Consider the following 17136-nt stretch of genomic DNA (forward strand, 5'->3'; position numbering starts at 1 on the left):
CTGCCAGGAAACAATCTAATAATGCATATGCTCCCCATCTAACTGACACAGCCCACTTCCTGAACTCAGCGGCGTAAACCTCAACCGATTTACGACCCTGCCTGAGCATCTTGAGTTTCCTTTCAGCAGTGGAAGCAATATCCGGATCATCATATATAATGGCCATGGCCTTAAAAAATTCCTGAACTGAGGACAAAGCCTCATGCTCTGCCTGCAGGCTATATGCCCATGTTTGAGAATCACCTGACAAAAGGGTTTTTTATAAATGTTACTCTCTGAGACTCAGTTCCTGACAAGGTAGGTCTCAACTCAAAATAAGATAACACCCGATTCCAGAAATTCCGAAAGTCAGATCTATGGCCAGAAAAATTTTCAGGTACGGACATACGAAGGTCCGTGACTGGAGGGCATCGCACTGTATTTATAGTCAATTGAAGTTCCTGAAAAGCCCCAGACAGTTGTGAAATCTAGTTTTGTTTGTTAATAATCACCCCAGAAAGAGCGTTGACCGCGGTGGTCAGGACTTCAACATGACTACGTAGTTCTTCCATAATGTTTGGGTCTGCCGTTCTGTAACGATTGGTGTCAGCACACAGAGAACTTCTGATTATTGATGATCTGCAGTATCACCAATAATGCACAGGCTATACCCGATTATGTGTGATTTGCAGAATCACCAATAATACCAGTATAGCTGACACAGGACACCTAAGGTGATAAAGTGTTTGATGTAACAGTAAGAAAGGTAATCTCCCGAGGAGCGGGAGATACAGACTCTACTGCAGCCAGAGGACCCCTGAGGTGCAGGTGGCCACTGGCTGTACTTCAGCTATCTTCCTGAGCGTAGGAGAGACAGACTGTACTGCAGCCAAGGATTCCCTGATGGATTGGGAATCAGATTGTACTGCAGCCAAGGATTCCCTGATGGATTGGGAATCAGACTGTACTGCAGCCAGTGGACTCCTATGGAGTAGAGACCCCTGGCTGAACTGCAGAAAGGACTTCCTGAGGAGCAGGAAGCCCTTGCAGCTAATTGACACCTGGAGGATTGGTGTCACGAGTAGTACAGTCAGACTGATCACTCAAGGGGTGAGTGACAGCCAGAAGGGTCAGACAGGCCAGGTCGGCAACACACTAGCAGATAAGGTACAGAGACAGAAGACTGATTCGGTAACCAGGTACAGGCAAGGTTGGCAACTAGTAGACAGATGGGCAGAGGTACCGAATCAGAAAGCAAGAGAGAGGTCAACAGAGCCAGACGTCATAACAAATATCAATAAGCACAATCCTAGTCTGAGGTGTGAGGTCCTTGGTCTCGACACCCGGGAACTAGTCTAAAGAATAACACAGTATCGTAAGCTAGGGTGTGAGGTCCTTGGTCTCAACACCCGGGAACTGGTCTAGAGAATAACACAGTAAAGACACAGTAATCCTATACTTGGGTGTGAGGTCCTTGGTCTCAACACCCGGGAACTGGTCTAGAGAATAACACAGTAAAGACACAGTAATTCTATACTTGGGTGTGAGGTCCTTGGTCTCAACACCCTGGAACTGATCTAAAGTATAACACAGTAAACTACAAGAGCGGAATCTGGCTAAGTGTGAATTCCCAGTTCCAACTGGTTCTAACACACTGTAGGATCTGACTGAGGTCTGAGTGCTTACACGTAAGTATTCGCAACGGCAGACAACCAGCAACTGATAAGCAAGATCTATATATACTACAGCGCTCCGCAGCGCCGCCCCCAGTCACTCGGCCAATCAGGAGTTCCGCTGGAATCAGCTGACCGTCCTGATCAGCTGATACCTCTCCTGCTGGCATAAAGGTCCTGTCTTCTGGCGCACGCGTGCGTAGCTTTCCATCTGTGTGCACTAGAAGGCCCAGGCAAACCAGACACATGTTTCTGTGCGGAAACCGCCGGTCTGAACGCGGAGACAGCCGCCCCGCCGCCAGACCGCGGCGGCATCTCTGCTATTCATTAGTCATTCAGATAATGAAAAACTCTCAGGCCCTTCTGCCATTACTGGAAGAAGTAATTTTGTAAACGTCCGAGGTGCTGTGGAGACACCGAACGGAAGACTTTGGAATTGCCAGTGTTGAACGTTAACTGCAAATTTTAGGTATTTTTGAAAACTGTACTTGATTGGAATATGGAGATATTCAGACAGATCTACTGTTGTCATCCAATCGTTTATCCTTAATACTTTTATAATGGTCTGCAGAGATTCCATTCTAAATCGACAAATTTTTATATGGCTGTTTAAAAACTTCAAGTCTAGAACCGGTCGCCATCCTCCTGTCGACTTTGGGACCAAGAATAAGGGAGGATAGTCTCCTAGGAACTGCTTTTGATCTGGAACTGGAATAATTGCATTGTTTCAAGCTAGAGAATCTACATATTCCAATAGAACTTGACTTTTTTGCTTTTTCTGAGGCAATCTTGTCTCCACAAATCTTGATCTCGGAGGTAACCTTTTGAACTTCCAGCAGTGACCTTTTGTAATGTCTTAAAAACCCACGCTTCCCCGACCGCCTCCACCCAGACGGCCCAGAAGGAACGCAATCTTGCCCCCACTGGAACCGCCTGAGTGGTCGCACCTTCAGAAAGGCTTTGGGTTCTGACTTGTTCCTGGTGTAGGCTTAGATCTTCCAGACTTGGAAAGACGACTGCGTCCCCTTCCTATTTTTATTAAATTGCTTGCCTGGTCTATAGGAACGTGCTTGCTGGAATCTATTTGAGGAATGTCTCTTATTCCCTTGTTGACGAAAAGGTTTTGACTTTCTATCCTGCGGCAAAAGTCCAGATTTTCCTCCTTTCACTTTTGCTATAGCAGTATCCATTTCTGACCCGAAAAGATGTTTGCCGTCAAACGGTATTTTACACCAGTTATTTCTTGATGATTGGTTGGCCAACCAAGGTTTCAGCCATAAGGCCCTCTTTGCTGTTACACTGTGTAACATTGAACGGGCTGAAGATCTGATGGTATCCATTGCTGCCTCCCCGATGAAGTCACTTGCAAGTTTTAATTCATCAAGAGCCTTGATAATATCTTGCCTATCCGTATCTGAGTTCAGGGCTACTTCAGTTTTACCAACCCAAACTTTTATGGCTTTTGCAAGAGAAGTTAATGCCACTGCAGGTTTGCATCAGGCATGGGCAAATATTCGGCTTCGGGTGAATTCGGATAGTTTTTATCCGATTTCACACAGTAATGCCGTGCAGGCTGGGCGCAGGGGTCAAACTTACCCTTCTGACGTCTTCTTTGTCCGTCCCTCGTCGCCTCCCACGATGCATTCCACTCGGCGCTCATGTGACTACAAACACTTCCTCCTTTAACTCGGAAGGAGTAAGTGTTTGTAGTCACGTGAGCGCCGAGTGGAACGCATCGTGGGAGGCGACGAGGGATGGACAAAGACGACGTCAGAAGGGTAAGTTTGTCCCCCCAGCCCGCACGGCATTACTGGGTGAAATCGGATAGTAACTATCCAAATTCACCCGAAGCCGAATATTTGCCCATGCCTGGTTTGCATGCCGATCCTGCTGCCAGGAATGCTTTTTTAATATCTGTCTACCTTCCTGTCCAAAGGATTAGAAAAGGAAACTGCGTCATCCATGGGAAGGGTGACATGTCTTGCAAGTCTCATGCATCAATTAAAAGGGCAGAAATCATAAGTTTTGAGTCCTCACTTAAAGGATACAGTTTAGTGAATCTGTTAGAAAAAGATTGTTTTTGTTCCACTTTACTCCACTCTTTTAGAGAAATGTCCTTCATAACTTTTATAAATGGGAAGTTAGTGGGATGTTTATCAAGATGGGGATAATATTTATCTGGTTCTTGTGGAGTGTCTTTCTCCTCTTCCCAGCTTATTGCTGATCTAATTTGTGCTACAAAAGCTGGAACTAAGGAAAAATCGAATCCAACAGGAAGTTGTCAGCTCGGCTAGACATATCGGTCGCCCAGCCACGCCAGCACTGATGACATCAGCGGCGCTCTGGCGGGGAGGCGCGCTTGCGCAGGTCAGCTGTGGAGTCAGGGTGGGCGTGTGTGCGGATAGCGTCGCGCCCCTTATACCCTTAGGAAGCATGTTAGCTGATGGCTGTCCGCTGACACGCATAGAGCCACCCCCGGATCCTGATTCGCTGGGCAGATTGGGGGTGTGGCTGTCCTGTCATCCCAGGCTTCTTTAGCCTCGTGCTGTCAAGTCTCTCATTGTCTATTCTAGCTAACACAACCTTGTGAAGGCTCCAGACCATAGTCAGTCCGTGTGTGCTTTGAACCGGCAGGACCCCGGGGATTTCACACTAGCTCAGGCCTTGATACTTATTATTATTATTATTATTATCTGTTGCCGACCTTGCCTGTATACTTACTCTGATTCCGTCTCCTGATTCTGTACTTTTGTCTATCTGATCTGTTGCCGACCTCTGCCTGAATACTCACTCCGATTTTGCCTACTGTATTTGTACCTGGCCTATCTGACCTGTTGCCGACTCGATTGCCTGACCATTCTATATCTGTATTTCAGTGTTAGTTTGCCTTCAACTATCACTGTTTGTAAGACATTTCCCTTCGGGGAACGTCTGATAGTGTCCCTCACACACTAGCAGATCGTTACATTAGAACAGACCACATTTATTATAGAGGAACTTTGCAAACAAGTGCAAAACCTCACTACAGCTGTTGCCAATCTGAGTAACACTGTAGCTGCGCAACAGCAGCAATTAGACGGATTGTCGCAGGTCGTCCGCACTTTACAACCGCAGCAGTCAGTCCAAGCGGCTCCACACATGCCAACGGTGGTAGAACCCAAAATTCCCTTACCCGAGAAATTCTCAGGGCACAGGAGTGATTTTGGTAATTTTAGGAATCGCTGTCAGTCGTATTTTGAAATGAGGCCTATTTCCTCAGGCAGTGAGCTTCAGCAAATCACCCTGATCAAAACGCTTCTACAGGGTGATTCCCAGACTTGGGCCTATAATTTGCCTCCCCAGCTTTGACGCTATGGCAATAATTTACGATAATCCAGATATGGCTGCTACCGCTGTGCGTAAACTCCGTAGTCTCCGTCAGGGACATAACACTGCTGAAGACTACGCAGCGGAATTTCGGAAATGGGCAAGTGCTTCTAGGTGGGAAAACTATGCTTTGCTTGACCAGTTTTTAATGGGGTTGTCCGATACAGTCTCAGAACTATTAATTGGTCATCCTGAGCCCCGATCATTAGACGAGGCCATTTTTCTGGCCATAAAAGTTGACCGCAGAATCTGCTACCACCACCAGAGCAGGTTACGGTCATTTTCTCGTAGTTCTGTTGTTACCCCCAGTATAAATCCTATTCATGCTGACGAACCTATGCAGTTAGGTCACGCCAAACTGTCTGATGTGGAGAAACAAAGACGGAGACAGGAGGGTTTGTGTCTATATTGTGGGGAGAAAGGGCATGTTGTGCAGAATTGTGCCAAAAAGTCGGGAGACTCCTCCGCCTAGGTTCTATCAGGGGTGTACCCCTAGGCGAGCTTCAAACACCCCAAAAATTTGATAAGTTGCTGCTACCCATTAGTGTCTCGTTAAAGGATTCTGAGTAGTGTTGGGCGAACAGTGTTCGCCACTGTTCGGGTTCTGCAGAACATCACCCTGTTCAGGTGATGTTCGAGTTCGGCCGAACACCTGATGGTGTTCGGCCTTTTTAGTTCGGGTTCGCCCGAACTACTCAATGCCCGCCGAACAGGGCCCTGTTCGCCCGAATATGGCCCCCCTATGGGGTCGCAGGCATAAGGGGGGAGCATGCCCCGATCGCGGGGGGGGGGGGGGGGGGGTCGGAAATTCCCCCCACCCCCTCCGCTAGCGCTCCCCCCTCTGTCCGCTTCCCCATAAAAAAAGTTTTCTGAAAGTTAATAGTACCGGTGGCTGGCTGCAGTGGTGTGAGTGAGGATGAGGAGTCCGACTAGGAGAGTGACGCGTTGAGGCCGGGCAGCGGGAGGTTCAGCGGTAGTACCCTTGTGGTACTTCCGCCCTTTCTCTGACCTCACGTCCTCTGCATACGAGGGTACGCGTCACGCGTACCCTCGTATGCGTCATCACGTAGAGGACGTGAGGTCAGAGAAAGGGCGGAAGTACCACAAGGGTACTACCGCTGAACCGCCCGCTGCCCGGCCTCAACGCGTCCTAGTCGGACTCCTCATCCTCACTCACACCACTGCCAGCCAGCCACTGCAGCCAGCCACCGGTACTATTAACTTTCAGAAAACTTTTTTTTTATGGGGAAGCGGGCAGAGGGGGGAGCGCTAGCGGAGGGGGTGGGGGGAATTTCTGACCCCCCCCCCCGCGATCGGGGCATGCTCCCCCCTTATGCCTGCGACCCCATAGGGGGGTCGTATTGCGGCATGTTCGGGGGTCCCATTGACTTCCATTGAGTTCGGGGTTCGGGCCGAACATGCTGAACATCTGGCCCATGTTCGGCCCGAACCCGAACATCCAGGTGTTCGCCCAACACTAATTCTGAGTTCTCCTCACAAGCCTTTATTGACTCAGGTGCAGCAGGAAATTTTATCGATCTTGACCTTGTAGGGAAATGGAATATTCCTTTAATACCTATGCAGCAAAAATTGTATGTAACGGGAATTGACGACTGTCCCTTACAGGATAAGCAACCTCTTTCCCAGACTGCACCACTTACTTGTCAGATTGGGCTCTTTCATGTAGAAGAAATGCAGTTTTATGTTCTCAAAATGTCTTCCTGCTTTATTGTTCTTGGTCTACCTTGGTTGCAAAAGCATTCTCCTCAAATTGATTGGCGGTCAGGGCAACTCACGTCCTGGTCTCCTTTTTGTCAGAGGAATTGCCTACAAAACTTGCCTCTCCAGTTGGTTTTAGGAGGAGTGCCTGCACAGTATGCTCATTATTCTGATGTATTCTCACCTCAATCTGCTGATAAACTTCCACCTCATAGATCCTTTGATTGTCCCATTGAGTTACGACCTGGTACTATGCCTCCTAGGGGTCATATCTACCCCCTGTCTGGTCCTGAGAAAACTGCCATGAAAGAATATATTAAAGAAAATTTAGAGAAGGGTTTTATCCGGCCTTCTAATTCTCCAGCGGGAGCAGGGTTTTTCTTTGTACAGAAAAAAGATGGTGGTCTTCGACCTTGTATTGATTATAGGGGTTTGAACAACATTACTATTAAGAACAGGTATCCCCTACCTCTCATTGAGGATCTGTTTGCCCAAGTTGCTGGAGCACAGATTTTCTCGAAACTAGATCTCCAAGGGGCATACAATTTAATCAGGACAGGAGGATGAGTGAAATACATAGTTACATAGGTATTTTGGTTGAAAAAAAGACATACGTCCATCGAGTTCAACCAGTATAAAGTACAACACCAGCCTGCTCCCTCACATATCCCTGTTGATCCAGAGGAAGGCGAAAAAACCCTTACAAGGCATGGTCCAATTAGCCCCTAAAGGGAAAAATTCCTTCCCGACTCCAGATGGCAATCAGATAAAATCCCTGGATCAACATCATTAGGCATTACCTAGTAATTGTAGCCATGGATGTCTTTCAACGCAAGGAAAGCATCTAAGCCCCCTTTAAATGCAGGTATAGAGTTTGCCATAACGACTTCCTGTGGCAATGCATTCCACATCTTAATCACTCTAACTGTAAAGAACCCTTTCCTAAATAAATGGCTAAAACGTTTTTCCTCCATGCGCAGATCATGTCCTCTAGTCCTTTGAGAAGGCCTAGGGACAAAAAGCTCATCCGCCAAGCTATTATATTGCCCTCTGATGTATTTATACATGTTAATTAGATCCCCTCTAAGGCGTCTTTTCTCTAGACTAAATAAACCCAGTTTATCTAACCTTTCTTGATAAGTGAGACCTTCCATCCCACGTATCAATTTTGTTGCTCGTCTCTGCACCTGCTCTAAAACTGCAATATCTTTTTTGTAATGTGGTGCCCAGAACTGAATTCCATATTCCAGATGTGGCCTTACTAGAGAGTTAAACAGGGGCAATATTATGCTAGCATCTCGAGTTTTTATTTCCCTTTTAATGCATCCCAAAATTTTGTTCGCTTTAGCTGCAGCTGCTTGGCATTGAGTACGATTATTTAACTTGTTGTCAATGAGTACTCCTAAGTCCTTCTCAAAATTTGATGTCCCCAACTGTATCCCATTTATGTATGGTGCTAGACCATTAGTACGTCCAAAATGCATGACTTTACATTTAATGCATGACTTTACATACTCAAGATGGTCACTACGAGTATTTAGTTATGTCGTTTGGTCTGTGCAACGCTCCCACAATCTTGCAAGACTTTGTAAAATCCATTTTCAGGGATGTTCTTGGCAGGTTCGTCATTGTTTATTTAGACGATATTCTTATTTTCTCCAATTCTTTAGATGTATATCGTCAGCATGTGAAATTTGTACTACAAAAACTAAGGGAGAATTCGCTCTATGCCAAGCTAGAGAAATGTGTATTCGAAGTCAAAGAAATTCCCTTCCTGGGATATATCATTTCCGACTCCGGGCTTCTGTGGATCAAAAGAAAGTCGCGGCAGTACTGGAATGGCCTCAGCCCCTAGGTCTAAAACCCCTTCAGAGGTTCTTGGGTTTTGCGAAATATTATCGCAAGTTTATTCGCAATTTTTCTTCCATTGTAGCTCCGCTAACTGATCTGACCAGGAAAGGAGCTGATCCTGCCAATTGGTCCCGTGAAGCCATTCGAGCCTTCTCTACCTTTAAAAAGGCCTTCTGTTCAGCCCCAATCCTAAAACATGCAGATGTTCTTCGTCCCTTTGTGGTCGAGGTTGACGCCTCTGAAGTAGGAGTTGGGGCCGTTCTGTCCCAATATTCCGGTCAGCCTGAACGATTGCATCCCTGCGCCTTCTTCTCACGGAAATTCTCTCCAGCTGAACGTAATTACGACATCGGTAATAGAGAATTGTTGGCAGTCAAAATGGCGTTTGAGGAATGGAGGCATTGGCTGGAAGGGGCAGAACATATCATTACTGTTTATACTGATCACAAAAACCTTGAGTATATAGGAAGTGCTAAACGGTTGAATCCTCGACAGGCCCGATGGGCTCTCTTCTTTTCTTGTTTTAGATTTATTATTACGTACAAGCTTGGTATCAAAAATGTGAAGGCTGACGCCTTCTCCCGATGTTTTGAACCAGAAGAATCTCTGTCTCCTACGCCCACCAATATTTTGCCCGATCATATTGTCATCTCCGCGGCAGAGTTGTCTCACGACCTGTTGGAGACACTGGCCCAGTTTCAAACAGACGCTCGTCCCGATAAGCCTCCAGAACTACTTTTTGTTCCTCTACATTTACGCCTTTCAGTTTTGCAACAGTTTCAATGTAGTAAATTAGCTGGTCATCCAGGAGTTGCTAGATCTCTGGAATTGCTCCTACGTCACCTCTGGTGGCCCTCTATTCGGGATGACTGTAATGACTTCCTTGCAGCGTGCACCGTCTGTGCACGAAGTAAACCTTCTAGGAAGGTTCCTGCTTGCACCCTGCAGCCTTTACCTGTTTCCAATGCTCCATGGACACATATTTCCTTGGACTTTATAGTGGATCTTCCCCCGTCCCAGGGAAAAACTGTGATTTGGGTGGTGGTTGATCGGTTCAGCAAGATGGCACACTTTAAACCACTGGAAAAACTGCCTTCTGCCAAAAAATTGTCTGACCTATTCATTGAAAACATCTTTCGTCTGCATGGGATTCCGGAAAACATAGTATCCGATAGAGGGGTCCAGTTTGTCTCTCAGTTCTGGAAAAGTTTTTGTCGTCACCTGGGTATAACCTTATCTTTCTCCTCGGGGTTCCATCCCCAGACTAACGGACAAACGGAAAGGGTCAATCAGTCTTTAGAGCAGTTTCTTAGATGTTATGTGTCTGACTCTCAGGAAGATTGGGTGCAATTTCTTCCCTTCGCGGAGTTCTCCCATAATAATTTACGAAATGCTTCTTCAAAAGTTTTCCCCGTTTCAAGTGGTCTTTGGGAGATCTCCCAAGTTCTCCTTTGTTCCGTCTTCTTCCACACCTTTTCCAGACATAGAGGATTGGGTGACAAAGACGCAAGCGATCTGGTCATCCGTAAATCAGAATTTAAAGAATGCAGTGGCCTTCTAGAAAGTACAAGCTGATTGTCATTGCTCGCCTCATAAGGAGTTTTTTCCGGGAGACCGAGTTTGGGTTTCTACTAAAAATATCGGTTTACGCCAACCTTCGGCTAAACTTGGTCCTAAATATGTAGGTCCTTATGTCATTTCTGAGAAAATTAATGATGTAACTTATAAAGTGTCTCTGCCGGCCTCCATGAGAGGGACCAAATGCTTTCGTGTTTCTCTTCTTAAATCTGCTGCTGATGCTGACTCTTCTCCTCCTCCCCCTGTAATCATTGATGGGGAACCTGAGTATGAGGTGGAGAGGATTCTAGATTCCAGGAGAAACAGAAACTCCTTACAATATTTGGTAGACTGGAAGGGTTATGGGCCAGAAGAGAGATCCTGGATTCCTGCTTCTAGTTTTCATGCTGATGAACTAATTTCAGAGTTTCATACATCTCACCCAGATAAACCTGCTTTAGCGTGTTCGGTGACCATGTCTCAGGGGAGGGGTAATGTCAGCTCGGCTAGACATACCTTCGCCGGTGTGGCCGGGACCTCCGGGTCGCTCAGCCACGCCAGCACTGATGACATGAGCGGCGCTCTGGCGGGGAAGCGCACTTGCACGGGTCAGCTGTGAAGTCAGGGCGGGCGTGTGCGCGGACAGCGTCGCGCCCATCATACCATTAGGAAGCGTGTCAGCTGACCGGCTGTCAGCTGACATGCATAGAGCCACCTCCGGAACCTGATTCGCTGGGCAGGTTGGGGGCGTGGCTGTCATCCCAGGCTTCTTTAGCCTCGTGCTGTCAGTCTCATGCTGTCTGTTCTACCTAACACAACCTTGTGAAGGCTCCAGACCATAGTCAGTCTGTGTGTGCTTTGAACCGGCAGGACCCCGGGGATTTCACACTAGCTCAGGCCTTGATACTTATTATTATTATTATTATCTGTTGCCGACCTTGCCTGTATACTTACTCTGATTCCGTCTCCTGATTCTGTACTTTTGTCTATCTGATCTGTTGCCGACCTCTGCCTGAATACTCACTCCGATTTTGCCTACTGTATTTGTACCTTGCCTATTTGATCTGTTGCCGACTCGATTGCCTGACCATTCTATATCTGTATTTCAGCGTTAGTTTGCCTTCAACTATCACTGTTTGTAAGACATTTCCCTTTGGGGAGAAGTTACAGAAGTAGTCCCGCTACAGAAGCTGATGGAGGCGGCTGAGCTGCTGCCATCTTCTCGAATGTTTCCTGCGCAGCTTGTTGAATAAAAGACATCACTTGTTGTGATTCTGACTCTTTATCCTTGCCAAGCTCCATGAAGCAAGCCTCATAGACCATTTTATCTGGCAGGGCTGGCTGTGCACATGACCAACACATTTATTTATCTGGCTGAGAATGTCTTCTAGGCTCTATAGGAGCTGGAACAGGAGATCTACTTCTACTGTAGTGAGAATGAGATCCTCTCCTTGATCTATACTCATAATAATCATAATATGGTGAATATCTCCTTTCACAAGATCTCCCTCTTGATCTGTGTCTGCGCCTTGCGGAACGACTTCTGCGCGATCCATAGTATGTACTTGAATAGTATAGATCAGGGGAATGCCTCCTGCTAGGAGATAGTCTCCTAGAAGAAGGATATCTTGTCTGCTTTTGGGAGGAAAGCCCACCACTTCCTACAAGCATTCTTAAAGCTTTTATGAATGTTTATCCTGCTGGTGCCTCTGTTCCACATTTAAACACACTGTGTCCACTCCTGGTGGAGGGGAGTGCTACCCCCATTCTTGGTTCTTTTCTACAGAGAGCGACTTCTTAGCCCTGAGTGAGGACAGGCCTAATCTCCTCACCCGCCTTTATAGTGGTTGCCTGAACGGCAACCCATGTTTGTGAGTATATTTTCTCTCACTTTACCATTAAATCATTTGTCTCAATATACTACACTATATTGGGCTCTCGGTTTTCTCTTTTACGTCTCCTAGAAGAATGTCTCTTAGGTGATTGTCTCTTTTCTTTATGAGAATTTTCCCCCTATGCTTGGTAGGTGATCTTCTTTTAGATGAGCTTGCATCATAAGAAGAGTATACAGCAGACGGACCCCTTGCAGACTTTGATCTTGACTGTGACTGGACCGGCTTTGAGGACAGGTGACCTTTAGTCACCTGCTGTCCTTCTCCCTCATGTGGACTGTGGAGACACAAAAAAGAAATATGTTCCACTAAGAAACCCGCTTCTATAAGGAAGAATGCTCTCTCTCTCTCTTTTTTTTTTTAATAGGTACCCTGTGCCTTTAAAAATAATGTAAAATGACTCCCTTGTGCTCAATCCCCAAATAAACAGAGGAAAGCGTAACCAACAAGTCATTCCTTTACCTCTCCTGCGAAACAGAATCCTGTGCTTGCATCTGATGATCATCCTCCATCTGACAATAGATATACATTATTTAATATGCAGCCAATAAAAAAAGGAAACATATTACCTGCGTAGTCTTCTATTAAACATACCTCTAGAAGCGGAAAGAAGATACTTCAGTCCACTGGATGCTCTAAGTATCCGTCCAGAACTCCAGGAAAGCCTGTGGAAAGACACCGAGCAGAGCGGTACCGCAGCAGAGACGCTGCCACCCGCTCTAGCATTTCTAAACAAAACCTCCTTCCCCCGGAAGAGACCTGCCGCCTCCTCCACCAATCAGGGAGAACCACGCTAGATCTCCCGAGACTCCCTGCTTAATAGCAAAGCGGGCGGTGGCCAGCGACAGATAGAGTACGGCGGAGGAGTCTGGCAAACCCCACGCCAGTCTCCGCCCCAGGGGGGCACAAAAGCGCAACTAATGGTGGGAGACCCACCAGCATGTTTAAATCCCATTTTGGGGTCGCACTGCTTGCTGCCAAGATGGGAGAGGCTGAACCCGTCCTGTAAGTACGCCAAAAATCAATGAAAGTAAACAAAAAAGGTGCAATAGAACTAATAAGAAAAAAATAAGAAAAAAAGAAAATGGAACTATCCATTCTAGGACAGAAATAGAAAATGGCGGGTGGTGTTAATTTTAATTGAAATTATAGCTGAACTGTCCCATCGGGTTCAGGTGACGGGGCCTAAACCCGTCAGTATGCCGACATCTCTGTCCAGGAAAGAACGTTCTAACTAGGCTTAGTACCATATGTACCCATATTTATCTCATCATGTCACTTCAGTTCAGGGACTTTAACACTTTATAAACCAATGCACTGAGTAGCATGATAAAATCCTCAGCATTCTGTGTAAATATGGTAAAAAAAAACAAAAAAAAACAAAACAAAACAACATGCATCAGAACATTTGGAGCCAATACATTTTCCACACTCAACACAAGTGTCTGATAAGCTGTGACTTATGGCAAAAACATTTCCCACACTCAGCACATGAATAGGGCTTCTCACCAGTGTGAGATCTCTCATGGCCGACAAGATTCGACTTACTCACAAAACATTTCCCACACTCAGCACATGAATAGGGCTTCTCACCAGTGTGAGATCTCTCATGCCTGACAAGATTTGATTTCCGTGCAAAACATTTCCCACACTCAGCACATGAATATGGCTTCTCACCAGTGTGAGATCTCTCATGTTGGAGAAGGTCTGAATTCCGTGCAAAACATTTCCCACACTCAGCACATGAATAGGGCTTCTCACCAGTATGAGATCTCTCATGTCTGACAAGATGTGATTTACCTACAAAACATCTTCCACACTCAGCACATGAATAGGGCTTCTCACCACTATGAAATTTCTCATGTGTGACAAGATATGATTTATAAGCAAAACATTTCCCACACTCAGCACATGAATAGGGCTTCTCACCAGTGTGGGATCTCTCATGTGTGACAAGATATGATTTCTGAGCAAAACATTTCCCACACTCAGCACACGAATAGGGCTTCTTACTAGTGTGAGATCTCTCATGTATGACAAGATTTGATTTCCATGCATAACATTTCCCACATGTGGAACAGGAATAAGACCCTCCAGCATGGGGAGAGCTGTGCGGGATATGAGGCCCCTCAGGGTTAGACAGGTGAGGGGAGTCTGGGGGAATATTTGGGGTCACCCGGATATCTGCAGGAGACTCTTGTCCAGTGACATCATCCATTGTACAGTCTGTGGATACAGAGAGATGAGTCTCTGAGAAGTTCCTGATGCCGGGACTCCACCCTGCAAATAGAGAAACATCATCACTTCCTGTTAGATAATTCTGAGGGGAGGAACAATTATCATTAGGGATGAAAGGAAAGAGGATGGTCGGCACTGCTGTACAACTTCCTTTATTTGGCAATGTGCAGGCAAGTAGGCTGTGTGTTACATCATCACCTCACAGTCCATAAGAAGAGACTAAACAGGTACAGGTGCGGGGGTGGATAATGGTGGGTGCTGGTTGCTGGGAGCCTGATGGCAGTTTCACACACAAGCGCTTCTTCAGAGGCTATGACAAGGGGGCGGGGCTATATCTGCTGTAGTTGGAGAAAGTGCTTTACTGTAATAGTAACCTGCAATCCAAGAATACAGTGTGGGGAGGTCAGGGAGAGCGAGGCCAAACAACACGGCCGCTATTCCTAATGGAATTACAAGTCCTGCTGCAGCAGCTAATTATACAAGCCACTAACATAATATTCCATGATGAATATAGGTCAGGCCATGCAGAGCAGAGAATCTGGCTGACCTCGTCCACATATACAACAAGGACTGCCTGATTAGGGGAAGCTGGGGTTAGGGAGGTTTAAAAGTTAACTTAATATTTCCTCTGTGCACGCTACACGCGTTAGTGGCAGCATAGCGTGCGTTACTTAGCAACGGCCATTGCCTTGACTTGCCCCGTGGTAGTAATGTATTGCTCCTGCGATCCTTCAATAGATTAGCCGCTATGTAGCGTGTACAGAGGAAATAAGTTGCGCTGCTCTATTAGCACACATAACAGTAGTTTAGCAGCTCTATAGTTAGTGAATGAACCCCATTGTGTTTTATAGCATGTAATTAGTAACTGTTGAATTGAAGTGAGAGAGGAGAGAGTCAGGAATAGATACGGCACCTATTCTGCTGAACTTCTGAGACACAATCTCCTCCCCAGTTCTCCTTGAATGTCACTGTTGCCCATCCTGTAATGGCCAATCTCCCTGTTTCTTTTAAATTATAACTTTTAAACCTTCCTAACCCCGGCTCCCCCTAATAGCTAACAGCGCTATAGCCAGTGAATCAACTCTATTGGCCACAATCCATTAAGATCATTCTGGTGATAACAATGCAAATGAAAACATCACCACACATCGATCTGTATTTTAAGTGTTAATTCACTAAAGAAGCTTGCCTTATTAACATGTAGTGATAAGCGTTCACAGAGAGAGTGCTGTCTTATCACTCCAGTCCTGAAGTTTTCACCTTTGTAGTTATTCTCACATGCAGTAGGTAGGGAGGGGAGGAGAACACCCAGGAAAGATGTAGCTCCACCCCCTGCTGCCAGGACGATTACAGCAAGGCTGGGTCGGACAGCAAGGGAAGGAGAGAGAGGCTGTGGCTGTGCAGCTAGGTCTGTGTGTGTTTCTATGTCTGTGTCTGAAAGTGTGTGTGGGGAACCTGTCCTGTTAAACCTCTGTATGATCTTGGCCACCGTGCTGCAGCTCAGTGTCAGAGTGTTGGCAATATTCTTATAACCTAGGCTATCTTTATTTGGAGCAACAATTATTTTTTAAGTTCCTCAGAGAGTTATCTGCCCTGAGGAGCCATACTGAGCTTCCAGTGACCAGTATGAGGGAGTGTGAGAGCGATAACACCAAATGTACCACACCTGCTGCCCATTCACACCTGAGACCTTGTAACACTAACCAGTCACATGACCTCAGGGAGGGAAAGGGCCTGAACCAATTCCCTTCCTCTGCTAAGTTCTCTCCTAGGACATCATTTTTCATCTTCTGTTTAAAATGACTTCTCAACACTCTGCAAATGAAAAAGAACTGTAAAATAATTTTGAGTTTTTTGTTGCTTGCTGGTGGCTTAAAAGGCCATTTATTGATAAGATATGAAAATATCACCAAAGGGAAAACTTAGGAAATAAGGGAATTGGATTGGGCCCTGAAATGTCTGAGTAGAATTTTGACATTTGTCACTTAGGGGTGTCCTCACTTTTGTTGCCAGCAGTTTATACATTAATGGCTGTGTGTTGAGTTATGTTGGTGGGACAGCAAATCTACACCGTTATACAAGCTGTACACTGACTGCTTTACATTGTATCAAAGGGGTAGATTCATGAAACTCTGGTAATATTACCCCACATACTGAGAGGAAGATGATCTATACTGTGCCCAGCAGGGACATACAGGGGTTAGACAAAATAATGGAAACCCCTAAAATTTGGCATCATAATCTTTGAACATGCTTTAAGCAATCAACATTTGATCATCATCAAATTTTTTTTGTTTATTATTTCTGTTATTTGATATGTTTAATTAAAATAATTTTTTTTGCAGATATTTAAACAAAAGTTGGTTATAATTTGTTGGTGCTCGCATGGTTGGCGCTACTGTAACAGAAACTGCCCGAATGCTTGGCATTTCAAGAGGTACTGTCTCTAAAGTAATGACTGTCTTTGAAAGAGAAGGAAAAATGTCCTTAGCAAAGCACAGTTGTGGCCGAAAGTCGAAGTTGTCTGAGAGAGACTGTTGGACTCTAAATCAAATTGTTAGAAAAACTCGCAAGACCACGGCCCCTAAAATCACTGCAGAGCTGAAAAAACACCTACAGAACCCAGTTTCCACAAAAACTATTCGTCGGGAGCTGCACAAATCTGGATTCCATGGAAGAGCTGCAATTAGAAAACCTCTGCTCTCAAAGACAAATGTTTCAAAGCGTTTAGAGTGGTGTAGAAACCACCAGAATTGGTCCCTTGAGCAGTGGAAAAATGTGATTTTCTCTGACAAAATCATCGTTTACCTTATTTCCGACCTCCGGCCGAGTGTACGTTTGGAGACAGCTGAAAGAAGCAT

At 45.8% G+C, this 17136-nt stretch overlaps 1 pseudogene; it reads right to left on the reverse strand.

The window, feature by feature from the left end:
- LOC137537222 (zinc finger protein 420-like) overlaps positions 1–17136 on the reverse strand; it is a 74783-nt pseudogene that overhangs the window by 56251 nt on the left and 1396 nt on the right.

This window comes from Hyperolius riggenbachi, chromosome 10, assembly GCF_040937935.1.
Source record: "Hyperolius riggenbachi isolate aHypRig1 chromosome 10, aHypRig1.pri, whole genome shotgun sequence".
In the NCBI taxonomy this organism is placed as follows: Eukaryota; Metazoa; Chordata; class Amphibia; order Anura; family Hyperoliidae; genus Hyperolius; species Hyperolius riggenbachi.